This window comes from Urocampus carinirostris, chromosome 18, assembly GCF_059441175.1.
Source record: "Urocampus carinirostris isolate Australia breed hairy pipefish chromosome 18, RoL_Ucar_1.0, whole genome shotgun sequence".
In the NCBI taxonomy this organism is placed as follows: Eukaryota; Metazoa; Chordata; class Actinopteri; order Syngnathiformes; family Syngnathidae; genus Urocampus; species Urocampus carinirostris.
Window position 1 is genome coordinate 28,758,544 of NC_142366.1, and position 13,658 is coordinate 28,772,201.

The window sequence follows — 13,658 nt, forward strand, 5'->3', positions numbered from 1 at the left end:
GAACAAATACACCTACATATGTGTAAACAAGTTTATTCAATGAAATTATTGACATTTATTTAAAGGTGGGGTGCTTAATTCGAGGTGTCCTTAAAACATTAACAGTTAAATATTTCCTTTATTAAGTATGTGTTAGGGCAGCACGGCGGCACAGTGGTTAGCGCTTGTGCGGCACAGTTAATGTCTCGGGAACCTGTCGTGGGTTCAAATCCAGCTCCAGACTTCCTGTGCGGAGTTTGTATGTTCTCCCCGTGCTTGCGTGGGTTTCCTCCGGGCACTCCGGTTTCCTCCCACATTCCAAAAAACATGCATTTCAGGTGAATTGGCTGGTCTAAATTGTCCCTAGATGTGAATGAGCGAATGAGCTGTCTGTCCCTGTGTGCCCTGCGACTGGCTGGCAACCAGTTCAGGGTGTCCCCTGCCCACTGCCCGGAGATGGCTGGGATGGGCTCCAGCCCCCCCGCGACCCTAATGAGGATAAGCGGTACGGCTAATGAGAGAGAGTATGTGTTAACAATGCCCAACTGAGTTCAAAGAGCCCCTCTGCAAATATTTGCTTTTATCTTACTTTTACCAGAGCTGTTCAGGACAGAAGATATTAGGTGGGAGGAATGGGGGGCAGCGGGGAAGTGCTGGATAGTGACGTCATGCATGTCCATGTGTTGTTTCGTTTCCATTCGTTAGTGTCACGTGAAAATGGTGAAAGTAAGAAGAGGCTTGTTTGAAGTACAGTTCAAACGCCAAATAAAAAAAAAAGGATGAAAAATAAGAGTTGCTTACATGCAGGTAGTTTTTCATTTAAAATGGACAAATATGCCCTTTTTTTCTAGGTATGTGGCGCAACTATCAAACCTGGAAACACAACATGACTAAGAAATTCACGAATTTGCACGCGCAAAATAAAAGGCTTGACACAAGCTAGAAAATGGCGTCAGCTAGCAAAACGTTCCAAATTTCCTGCAGCATTCACATTATTTTTATTTTTATTTATTTATTTATTTATTATAACCTAATTTGGGATATGTAAGGTGTGTATTTTTGAGTGTATTTTGTGATTTTAAATGAAGATAAATACATTTTAAAACACTATTGCTAACTGACAATACTTTTGAACCAAAACAATTTTGAGAACCACAGAATTAAGAATATTGAACAACATGTAGGCGGCGTAACTGTCAAACCTGGCAACCCGACAACATTTCTAAATTTCCTTCAGCATTCATATTATGTTTATTTATTATTTATTTATTTATTTATTTATTTATTTATTATTACCTAATTTGGGATATGTAGGTGAGTATTTTTGAGTGTATTTTGTTATTTTAAATGAAGATGGATACATTTTAAAATACTATTGCTAACTGACAATACTTTTGAACCCCCCAAAATTTGAAAACCACCGCATTAAGAATATTGAACAGCATGTATGCGGCGTAACTGTCAAACCTGGCAACCCGACCAAGAAGCGTCATCCCCCACTCGAAACCTCTAACAACTGTAGGGTAAAAACACAATGCTTATTATCTGTGAGGTTTATTGCGTAAAAATTAATTGAAATCATTATTTGAATAAGAGATATGATTTGTTTGATGCATTTATTAGCGGACCGATGTTGAGCAGTACATAATATCCGCTCCTATCTAGTGGCCGATATTTAACATTGCTGCTAGTGTTCCTTGGAAATCTATACACTGTATTTCCATTCTACAAAAATTAGACGAAAATGGCAAATATGTTTATTATTTAATACATTCGTTGAAGAAAATAAGAATCTTTTTATTGTTTACATTCCCTTTGCTCCACCCCCTCACATTTCTTGACATGGCCTTCAGGGGGAGGCATTTTACTGCATTTACAGAAGATTGGAAATAAAACCAAATCACAATGTAATGTAGAATACAAGTTGATAAAAGCGTAAGTACAATAGGTATTTATGTTATCATAACTTTGATGCTTTAATGGCGTCACTGAAAAAAATGTGTCACTGTCACAGAAGCAAAAGCAATTTTTATGAATGCAAAACGTCACCCAAGATACATGTCTTTGATTGGCTATTCATCTCACCCAATGAGAACAAAGCATTCAGGTAAACAGTCCGCCTTTTCCGGCACAGCCAATAAACGAACGGGCGGGGCGGGTCCTTTTGCTATTGCCGTATACAGACCGACCGGAGATCAGCAAAATTCTCCTTATTTTCAACGCACGCCGAAGAACAAAACAAAGAAACTGCTTAGAAATCAGCCACGAAAGATAATTGTATACTTGGGAGAGTGCCACGGCCGAGAGCGTACGTTTCGGAAGATAATTCTAGCAGTTACTCGCAGGAAAAGGAGTTACGAAGGAGAAAATCATACTTTTATTTTCAAAGGGAAACTGAAGGCTTTAATATTTCTTATCAAACGAATGGCAGGATGCGATCGAAGCTAGAGAGAACTCCTCCGACTTCGATCTCAAATGCAAAGTAAGTCAAAGCCTCATTGTATAGTGCATTGTGAAAATGTTCCCCTCTCTTTCATATAAAGTCTGCGAAATTGGACGTTTTGAGGATTAATCAATTGTTATGGGCTGATTTTGTTTTTTTGCACTTTTTTTTAAATTTCACATGTAATATCTGATTACGCTCAGGTGTCCATTTTATTGTGTTTTTTAAAGCAGACAATGTTTACGATAGCTTAAACAATATTAATATGAATGAATGAAAACTTGATTTCGAACATTATGAAATAAAAACAGGACAAAAACAATGACTCAACAACAAAAATAATGTGAACATAACATGTTCGAAAAGGGGTAGTAAGAAGCAAACGCTTATTTTCCCTACCCCTTCATCTTCCCCATTAATTACATTTTATAGATAGCTCCTCTTTTGTGTCTAGTATAACAAAATCTCACGGATATACATATTACATAGGTCAGATATCAATAATTATAATAATAACAATAGTCACATATTTTATACACTAATCATCGTAGTACCCATCCCTCAACGTCATGATGCCACTAGTCACCAAATATCATTGAGACACCAATGATAATAACAACAATGGCAATAATAACAGTTATGATATAATAATAGTAACAATACCAAAAAGGTTAACTATGATGGTAAACGCAGCATTTCCAATCTCTCGTATCACTTATACCCCATTTTCTTCATCTCTGTAATCCACCACTAATGTTATTTTTGTATTTAAATTTGAACACATGAATAGTTGGACATTGTTTGATCTCGTCTTGTAAATTGTTCCAAAGTTTGACTCCACACACAGACACACACATACTTTTCCTGGTGGTTCTCACCTTTGGGATTTTGAATTGACTACAGCCCCTTAAGTTATAACTTCCCTTTTTCTGAGTGAATCATTTTTGGATGTTTTCTGGCACTATGTTTTTGTTGACCTTAAATAGCAGTTGTGAAGTGACAAATTTTACTAAATCATCCAATTTTAATCATTTGGACTGCAGGTATAAAATATTAGTATGATCCCGATATCCTACCCTGTGTATGATTCTTATTGCACGTTTTTTAAGGATAAAAAGGGGCTGTAGTGAACTTTTGTAATTATTGCCCCAGACTTCTGCACAATATTTTATGTATGGCAGAGCTAGAGAACAATATCATAAATACAATGCATTATAGTTTAAAAGGAATTTGGCTTTATTAATTATTGAAATGCTTTTAGATACCTTAGTTTGTATGTGTCTAATGTGTTTTTTCCAGCTTAATTTATTGTCTATTATGACTCCTAAAAACTTTATTTCTGATACAGTGTCTATTGCAGCACCACCTATTTTTAGATCAAAAAACTTAAAAGAAAGCATTACTTATTACAGTTTTTTGTGTAAATTGACCTGTAAAGTCAGGTGAGACTTAGTGTCAGAAATCCTGCTGACACACAACAAAACAAAGGATGTTCGATTCCATATCTTTTTGTGAAAAATACAGATACATCATCTTCAAATCTTGACACTAAAAGTAGATAAGACTTACTTTCCGCTGCAATTTATATTTTTAACCCCCATCAAAATATGTCCATTAAAGGGACAGTGTGTAGTAGCTATGTAGTGCCTTGTAGTGGTACAAAAAAACATATCCTGCTAAAAAAAAAAACTGGATTTGAATTCTAGGGAATATACCCGGAATATCATACCAATGCAAAATTTTATAAAAAAAAAAAATCATAGTGGAATCCATATCTAGTAGACACTGCCATGTTTGTTTGGCATCTAGCTGCTTCGCAGTGATCATTTGGCACTGGTTTTCCTTCGCAGACAACAGTGCCTTCTAGTGGTCAAATTTTACACACTGGGGCTTTAAAAACACTTTGAGTATTTTATAGCAGTTCATAGTTTAAAAAAATGCATTAATTGAAAAAAAACAGCATTGGTTAAAATTAGAATTGGCAAAAATACACAAATGATTACATAAACATATATTTTTTATAGCATGAGACTCACCTTGGGCAGGGGTGTCAAACTCATTTTAACTCGGGGGCCACACGATAAAACAAACATTCTCTCGGGGGCCGGACTTGTCGAATAGAGAGAAAGAAAAGACAGATAAAGAAATAGGAGAAGGAGAGGGAGAGAAAGGTGAGAGAGGGTGTCACTAAGAAAGAGAGAAAGAGAGAGAGGGAGAAACAAAAGAGAAATAGTGAGAGAGGGGAAAAGAAAGAGAGAGAGAAATATCCCGAGGAGAAATGAAAAGAGAGAAGGGGAGAAAAGAGAATAAGAGAAAGAGAGAAGGGGAGAAGGAGAAAGCAAGAGAGATAGAGAAAATGAAAAAAAGAAGAGAGAGCAAAAGAAGGTAAAAGACAGAGAGAATGAGACAAAGAGAAACAACCGAACCGAACAAACCGTTAAAACTGGTTTCCATCAGCAGGAGAAGCCTCCTGATCTGATTCAGATACAGCATCTTCATCATCTGGTCGCTGTAGTTTTTCGTTGTCAAGCTTCGTCCTGCTCTTCAGAGATACCAGATCCTAAATCACTGGGGAAAATCTTTTTCACTCTGAAATTTTAAGGAATCTTGTTCCGTTCACATTCACATCTCACAATATATCTTCCTTTCATTATTATTATTGTTATTCAATGATTTCTGATTGCTAAATAGCCACTGTGAGGCAATCTATACTCGGCAACGATCGCCCGTCCCAATACCCACTTTCACGGTTGCCATGGCGCCCAATTGGCCCCGCCCGTGTGGCACCAGCTGCAGCTCATTAATATATTGGCTTTACGTCCATTTAAGCTCAGTGCTCTCTATCTCTTACTTGGTCAGTCCGTCAACGAACCTCTGTCCCACAAGACGTGGGTTTTGACTCGGCCCAGTTTCCTGTTGGTATTCCCTGTCCGGTATTGTTCCCTTTTATTTTTGTCCTGTTTAATATCGGTTTCCAGTTCATTCTCGTCTATTTTTGTCCTGTTTATTTTTCTCTCCAGTTTTCGTTCCCATCTAGTTTGTCCTGTTTATTTTTCTTTATCCTGTTTCATTATCTATCCTGTCCGTCCTGTCCGGTGTCGACCCCATCTGTCCGATATCAACTCGGGCAATTGGTTTCGATCTGGTCGGCCTCTGGCTTCCTATCATTTCACACCAGACTGCTGCCTAATGTGCCCGACTCCCCATTTCCCGCAAATAAAAGGCTTGTGTGAGATACGTCACGCGTTTGGGTCCTGATCCTGTTCTGGTTCATGACACCCACAGTATATACCGGTACTCGCCCTTCCCTAAAACTTAAACTAAAAAAAATAAATCTATTCCTTTCCAGTGAAGTGATGAGAGCACGTCACGCCAAACCACAAGTGCTGAGAATTTAGGACTCGGTCAGCCTCCCCCGCATGCCAACTCAGTCATTTACATACTTTGTGTTCGTATGTAATAATAAACATGATCCCTGTGGGTTTGTCTTACGCCGTTTTTATAGTCTGTCTGATATGAATATGAAATGAACCAGCTTGCAAGTCCTAGTATGTCATTTAGGTTTCTCCCTTAATATTTTATGAAAATATACAGTGTCTGAAATAACGTCTGCCCGGATGCCAGGGGCGTACATCTTTTACGTCGGGCGTACAACTTACAAAACGTCTCCGCCCGGGTGGCTGACAATGTTTTCAAGAAAAAAAAAACATTTTTTTTAATTCAAATCAAATAAAACGTTTGCCTTATTCTGATTTCGAAATCTTAGTTCGGTTTGGAATTTTCTGAATTTCGGTTCTTTTTGCAATTTGCATACTCTGCAGCCAATCAGAAGCCTGCATCAAATAACTTCCTGCTTCCGGACTCTCCCGAGCGTTATCGGGTCACGCATTTGCATATCATTTTCCAAACTTGACGCGCAGAGATTGCAAGAAAAACGGATAAGTGGTTAGGAATCAAGCCATAACCTCGGTCCCAGAAAATAATATTCAAAAGAAGCTAACAAATTTATGACGCTACAAAACGTAAACGTACATTAAAAGCATTGTGGAAAGAGTTCACCTGGCTTGTAGCAAACATTGCATGAATGAAGATGTGTAAATACAGGGACATACTGATGGCAGATGGAAAACAGCGATGTCATATTCATGCAATGAATGTTATAAGTAGATGTATAATAAACTTAATTTTAAGTGTTGTTCTGTTATATATTCTGATTATCAATTCTTAATACTTAGCAACAGAACACGGCGGCGCAGTGGTTCGCGCGTGTGCGGCTCAGTTCTGAGGTCACGAGATCGAACCTCCTGTGTGGAGTTTGCATGTTCTCCCCGTGCTTGCGTGGGTTTCATCCGGGCACTCCGGTTTCCTCCCACATTCCAAAAACATGCATGTCTGGTTAATTGGCCTAACCAAATTGTTCCTCAGTGTGAATGAGCGAGTAAGTTGTCTGTCCCCGTGTGCCCTGCAACTGGCTGGCAACCAGTTCGGGGTGCCCCCTGCACACTGCCCAAAGATAGCTCGGATGGGCTCCTGCACCCCCGCGACCCTACTGAGGCTAAGCGGTGCAGATATTGGATGGATGGATGGACTGAATACTTTGCAACAATGTTTTTTTTTGCGATAAGTCGTCTTATTGTGCTCCAAGTTGTGAAAAATGGGCCAGGCAACTTTATGGCTGGGCAGGCAACTTTTCAGAGTTGTCTACCCTGGTGTCCGCTAACTTTTTCTCATGATTTTCAGACACTGATATACAATGTGATACTTTCCACAAATATATAACAAGGTTGAGTTTTTAGCTGCAAATCACAGTGTTCATTGGTTTCGAGCAATTACTCTAACCACACTTGTTGTTTTGGATACCGGATAGGAGTTTTATCTCATTAGTATTAATGACAGGAACTAAACAGAAGCAGAGGCGGACCGTTTTTAGGAAGGAGGTCACAGCGGCCCAGACGATGCATGATGTTTTGGTTGTATCACCTGGTGTCCTCGAAACTCCCTACATTGCTCACATTCCAAAGGTTTTACTCCCATTTTGAAGGGCCCACTCACTTGATCGAGTGTTGTGTGAGAATGAAGAAATGTATGAGGATTTAGCTTTCGCAGTTGTTCGCCCACTAAAGAAAAAAAAAAAACAGACTATGGGATGCAGGGGTGGGCCGTACATTTCACACCTAGGCCTTCCGTCACTGTTGCCAATTGGTCCTGCCAGTTTGGCGCCAGCTGCGGCTTGTTGACTGATTGGCCTCCCTACGATTAAAACTCAGTGCTCTCATTCACCCTTTGTAGGTCTGTCAACGAACCTCTGCACTTGCAAGATGTTTGTTTTGTCCTGTTTGATATCGATCTCCAGTGACTGGTATCGTTCCCATCTATTTTGTCCTGTTTGATATCGATCTCCAGTGTTTGGTATCGTTCCCGTCTATCTCGTCCGTCTTGTGATCGGACTCCAGTCTCCAGTGTCTGATATCAATCCTGTCTGTCCCGCTCTTTCCGGTATCGACCCCATTTGTCCCGTATCTGCTCGTGTAACTGGTATCGATCTCGTCGGCCTCTGGATTCCTGTTGTTCCACGCCAGACTGCCTTACAACTGAGGACAAACGGTGCAGATAATGGATGGATGGTTGGTATGTTTTTTGGATCCCCTAACTACTAGTAGTAGGGGCACCATCTCCTTTGGTTTGTTCTGGGCAAGTACAGTCTGGTGGAGCCCATCTATGTTTACTGCTCACCAGGGTTGAATAGGGTTACTTTAACTGGATTACTTTCAATGACTTTTGGATGACTCCAATACCAAATATGCTAATAAAAGACAAAATAAACTAAATATGAATAAAATGATTACTCACAACATGTGGTAAGCTTTCTCTCCTGGCTTTGATCTCTTTGATCTCCGGCAAAATGAACATAAAATGCGACTGAAACAAAATGAAAATAAATCCAAACAGCTTGCCGACATCATTTTTGCCGTTCCATGTATTCCGTTACTCCCCAAGCCTGCACAAAATTTAGTCATTTTATTCATATTTACTTTCTTTTGTCTTTTATTAGCATATTTGGTATTGGAGTAATCCAAAAGTAATTGAAAGTAATCCAGTTAAAGTAACCCTACCCAACCCTGCTGCTCACCTTGCACAATGTTGACTATTTCTTTTGCGCCATGTTGACTATTTTTGCACCAAATGCATATTGCACAAACCCTTACGATACCAACTGTATGTAACATCCTACATGCCGTCATTTCTTTGTGTAAATATTGTGTAAATTATAACGATAACCTTATCCTCCTTGTTTTATAACCTTATCTTCTCTGTTCCTTATCTTCTTGGTTTCTTTACCTCACAGTGAATGTGTGAAACTGGAGTGTCATGCCCAATTTCAGTGTCACAATATGTTCACCCATTTTGTAACAATGACAATAAAGGTATATTCTATTCTATTCTATTCTATCCCTCTCCAGGCCAACAAGTGTTTCCACCAGGTCTTGAACCGCCGGGCTAATAAAGCAGCGGGGGAAACCCTAGGGTTGGTCAAATGGCATATTTGGCCTCTCGAAAGTCACGCGGCACGTTGTACAGTTAGGGTTTTATTGCATTAACATCGCAAACTGTCCCAAAATAGCTTGCCTAAAGCGCCCCTCGCTTCACTACACCTTTGCTTTGTTCTCTGGTCAAAGTGTTCAGCTTGATAAGCCAAACGATGCAAACACAGATGTCTGTCCGTGGAATTAATTGTGATTAAGGACAAGAACGGATGCATCAGTTGTGTTTTTGTTGGTGAATGTCATTAATGCTTTGGCAAAACGGGCTAGGTGCGATTTTGAAAATACATTCTAAAGAAAGCATACATGTTATTTAGTCCCTTCTCATGTTATAAAACTTTCATTCATATAAAAAACACAATATTGATTTTTAGAAATAAGCAGAAATACATGAACTTGTCACGACCAGCACACGGGGTAGACCCAATCGCGTAACGTTTCTCACAAATTTATTGAGATATAGGAAGAGGAAGGGCAGCGCCCGCAATCCGATGCCCGCTGGACGCGGGAAGCAAGTCGCTCTCACAATCGGGTTGTGATCCGAATACGGAAGAGGATCTTCCGTAGCGGGCGATGGCGGTGTCAGGGATGTAAAAACAGGTCGATAGCCGGGACAGGAGAGCAAAAACGTGGTCAGGGTCAGAAACAGGTCGTAAGCCGGGACAGGAGAGCAGACGTGGTCGGGATCAAAAGGGGTCATATCCGGAGACAAACGGGGAGATCAGGAATGGACAGGTGGAAAAACGGGTGCAAAAACGGGACAGGCGGGAGTCAGGGTAAAAGAGGCTTATTTTTCTTATTTTGACGTATTTTAAACTTGTTTTTCAGTGAAATAGGAACAATACTTCTGATATGGTCGTCGACAAATCCTTATTAGCTCATTTTAGAAATGATCCTTTGCTGAGATAAAACCAAAAGGTATCTTTAAATAAAAAATAGATCCCTAAATACCAATTATTAAATTAGTTTTTGTCTTATTTGAGGTATTATCTATGTGTTTTATTTGAAAACTTGTTGAAAAAATTCGACTCATTATGTTATTCAATATGTTATTATGTTATTCAAACAAGAAGGACTGTTTTTGATGTAATAAACTCTCTTATAATCGTTTGGTTTTCAGAATGTATTATTATAAGTGTCCAATTTGCAAGGGAGCAGAATCAAGATAAGCTCTGGCCTTTTCCCTGTCTGTTTCTTTTTTTACTTTGTTTTTTTCTCAAGTGTTTCATAAAGTTAGAATTCATTGTAACCTTGTATTTGGACGAACAGTATGACAAGAATTATTTGTCGATAAAAAAATCCAATAACAAAAGTGACACCGTGAAGCAAAAAAAAACAATAAAATGAGCACTATAACCTGCCAGTGGTGCAATATTTATTTTGTTGCGGTGTATGGAGTAAATGTATTGGATATTATTTTTTATGTTTCTAACTCTTTTTGATAATAATGAATTATTATTCTATCTGTATGTTCAAATAGCTCCAGAATACAACGATGAGATCAAGTTGTTTTATTTGTCAATATCATGTTTTAAAATCTTCCCGATCAAGCAAAAATGTTCCTCTTTTTAAATGGTTCTCGACTGAAAAAAAAAACGTTTCACAAAGGTACATCGCTAAAAAGATAAAGGTTGAGAACCACTGCCATGATGCACAGCATGTCATAGTTGCCATGGCACCCAATTGGCCCCACCCGTGTGGCGCCAGCTGTAGCTTGTTGACGGATTGGTTCACTGTCAGTTTTTAAACTCTGTCCTGTCAGTCCCCTTTTGTCGATCCGTCTGCGAATCTCTATTTTTACACGGCAAGCCCTTTTTCGTCTGTTCCGTGTTTTTGCTCCTGTTTGTCTGCCGCTACGATCTGTTTGATCTCGACCACGTCTGTTCTCCCATCCCTAATAACAATACGTTTTTGATCTCGATCACGTCTACGCTCCTCTCCTGGCTTTCGACTTGTTTCCGATCCCGACCATGTTTTTGTTCTTGTATCCCGGCTATTGACCCGTTTTTTTCTGTTCCCGACACTGACATTGCTCGCCACGGAAGTCCCACTTCCGCGTTTAGAGCGACCTGCCTCCTGCGTCCAACAATCCCCGGATCGTGGGCGCAACCCCCTCCCTTTCTTCCAATAAAACTTGTGAGAAACGTTACGCGAGTGGGTCCTGTTTCCGTTCTGGTCCTGACACAGCACCCAATGTGAAGACTACACTGTTCTGTCGAACAAACCATTTCATTCAGTCATTCCTTCTTTCCCTATTTGGTGTTGAGTGATTCATTTCCATTCATCCATCCATAATGATTAATCATCACTAATACCCAACGTGAATCCACGATGAAGTTGTATCCAACTTCCACTCTGGGTGTCATGATTTGCCCATTGCCCTTACCTGCTCGTTTGGCCCTAGCTGCTGCTCGTTTCCTGATTGGTTCTCCTCCTATTTGAACACATCATTTTTATTCACTCCTTGTCAGTCTGTCTGCGAACCTCAGCGCATGCAAGGCAAGCACTTTTGACTCTGGCTCCTGTTTTGATCCTGACTTGTTTCCGGGACTGATCCCCGATCCACGCTCCGTTCTCCTGTACCGGCTACCCGTATCCTGATTCTGTTTCCTGTATCGATCCCTGATCCAAGCTCCGTTCTCCTGTCCCGGCTACCCATATCCTGATTGTGTTTCCTGTACCGATCACCATACCTGACTTCTCGCTCGTCGCGGCTACCCGACTTGTTCCGATCTCCAATCACGCTCCGTCTCCCGTCCCGGCAACCCGACTTGTTGAAAAAAATAGTTTTGGCTGTAAATCGCTAAAAAATCTTTTATATGGATGTTAATTAAACAATTTAGCATGTCGTGTTTTGCTAGCTAATGTTTGTTTTTTTGTTTTTAGCCTGCATAAACTTTACCTGATTCAATGCGAGACATTTCTCTTAATTCTTGCCGTTTTGAATTATTTTCGAAGGCTTAAAGACAATTTAGTTCTGTAGCTATATAGGCATAGGACACAAAGAGAATGCTTCATTAATACTCTTTCATTAGAAGCAAAAGTATGTTTCTAGCTTTTACCATTGCTTGGTAAACAACAGTTGATCATTGGTAAGTTTATTGAAAATCCTCATTTTGTGAAAGATTGCATTTCAAGCAGAACTTACACTTTTGTGTTTTTTTGTGATACCTCCAACATCTAAACAAAAAAAGCTCTGTTGAAGCGTTAACCGTCTGTATTTATACATATACAGTATTCACTTTTCTCACCACACTGCTTCACTACGCCTACTCGCCACACGGGGTCGCCTACGCACTCCAATTGCTGGATACAGGAAGCAACACTAGGAAGTTGGCCTTCCTTGACATGTGGACAAAGCTCTGCTCAAAGCTACTATTGCCATCTAAGAGTGATTTTTCATTCTGAAATACTTCCCACAGGCTTGATACTTACTGATGAGTTGCGCTAAACCCTTTGAAACAGTGTAAAAATATTTATTTTCACGTTTCGGCACTAAGGCATTGAATGAGTTAATTGTTGGCTGCATTTGTGAGTGAAATATTCCCAAATTTAAGTCCTTCCTGACTACCGTAAAATCCGGACTATCGAGCGCATCTGATTATAAGCCGCACGCACCACATTTTGCGGTCATTATTGGTTTTGTCCTTACACAAGCCGCTCCTGTATATAAGCCGCATGCTCCAACATTTAAACATGTAACACAGTCACAAGTTTATCCCAAACCCATCCACCACCTTAGGCAACATGAACGGAAAATGATACCGGTAGTTAGAATTTAATGCAAACCTTTAAAGTCAAGCTCCCGTTGAAAGTAATCCAACTAAAAAAATGTATATTTCCAAAGTTAAGGGTGGGAAAAATATATATCAACTATTGTCCGCTGCAACAACAAAGAGATTTAACTCAGCTTTACCCCACTTCCCGTCAGTCCGCGTTTGCTCCGCCCCTTCTTTTTGATTCGCTCGTAGAAAACATATCACAATAAGTCTCTAAAATAAATACATCACAAAAATATGGTTGCAAATACATATTATACATGGTTACACATATTTACAAAGAAAGACGGTACGCCGAGAGAGTTTTCAAAGCTTTAATAATGATAATATAACTTTCATCCCAAACCGTGCCTGTGAAAGGTACCACCACGCTACTCCTAACACGCTCGCAACGCACAAAGTGTAGCTGTTTAAAAAAGCCGTACCGCAATTGCGAAATTCACGGTAAACCGTCCGCGTCTTTCTCCTCATAACTGTCGCCATCAAGCGTGTCTTCCTCATAATCGGAACGAACCTATGTATTCTGTCATACGGACAATTCGAACATGAACTAAGAGGATGCAGTCTACCTCGGCGCACAATTCCACCGGTCTAAATTTTACCTTTTGTACTCGAGTGCCGCTGGTGGCCGTTAGAAAAATTACATAAATTGGCCGCTTCACTGAATAAGTCGCAGGGCTGAACATTTGGGAAAAAAGTAGCGGCTTATAGTCCGGAATTTACGGTAATTAGTACTGTGGTAGCATTCATATCGAACATGCGAGGGTTGCACTCAACTTTAAACTTTTATTGCAAGGCGGGGGCTGAAAATGGGCCGCAATAGACCCCTGATCTAGGGAGAGTTACAATGAATGAAAGACATTAGTAGTGATGCCCTTGCCAGCAGTGGGAGGTGTCAGGTTTCTGTATGTACGC

At 40.0% G+C, this 13,658-nt stretch overlaps 1 protein-coding gene across 3 annotated transcripts in view; it reads left to right on the top strand.

The window, feature by feature from the left end:
- Positions 1-2,165: 2,165 nt before the first annotated feature.
- The window catches only part of mpp7a (MAGUK p55 scaffold protein 7a), a 54,578-nt gene continuing 43,085 nt past the window's right edge, over positions 2,166-13,658 (top strand). For all 3 annotated transcript variants that reach the window (XM_088322173.1, XM_088322172.1, XM_088322175.1), the window contains exon 1: positions 2,166-2,461. The gene's annotated coding sequence lies outside the window, so the exon portion shown is untranslated. The remainder of the gene's footprint in view (positions 2,462-13,658) is intronic.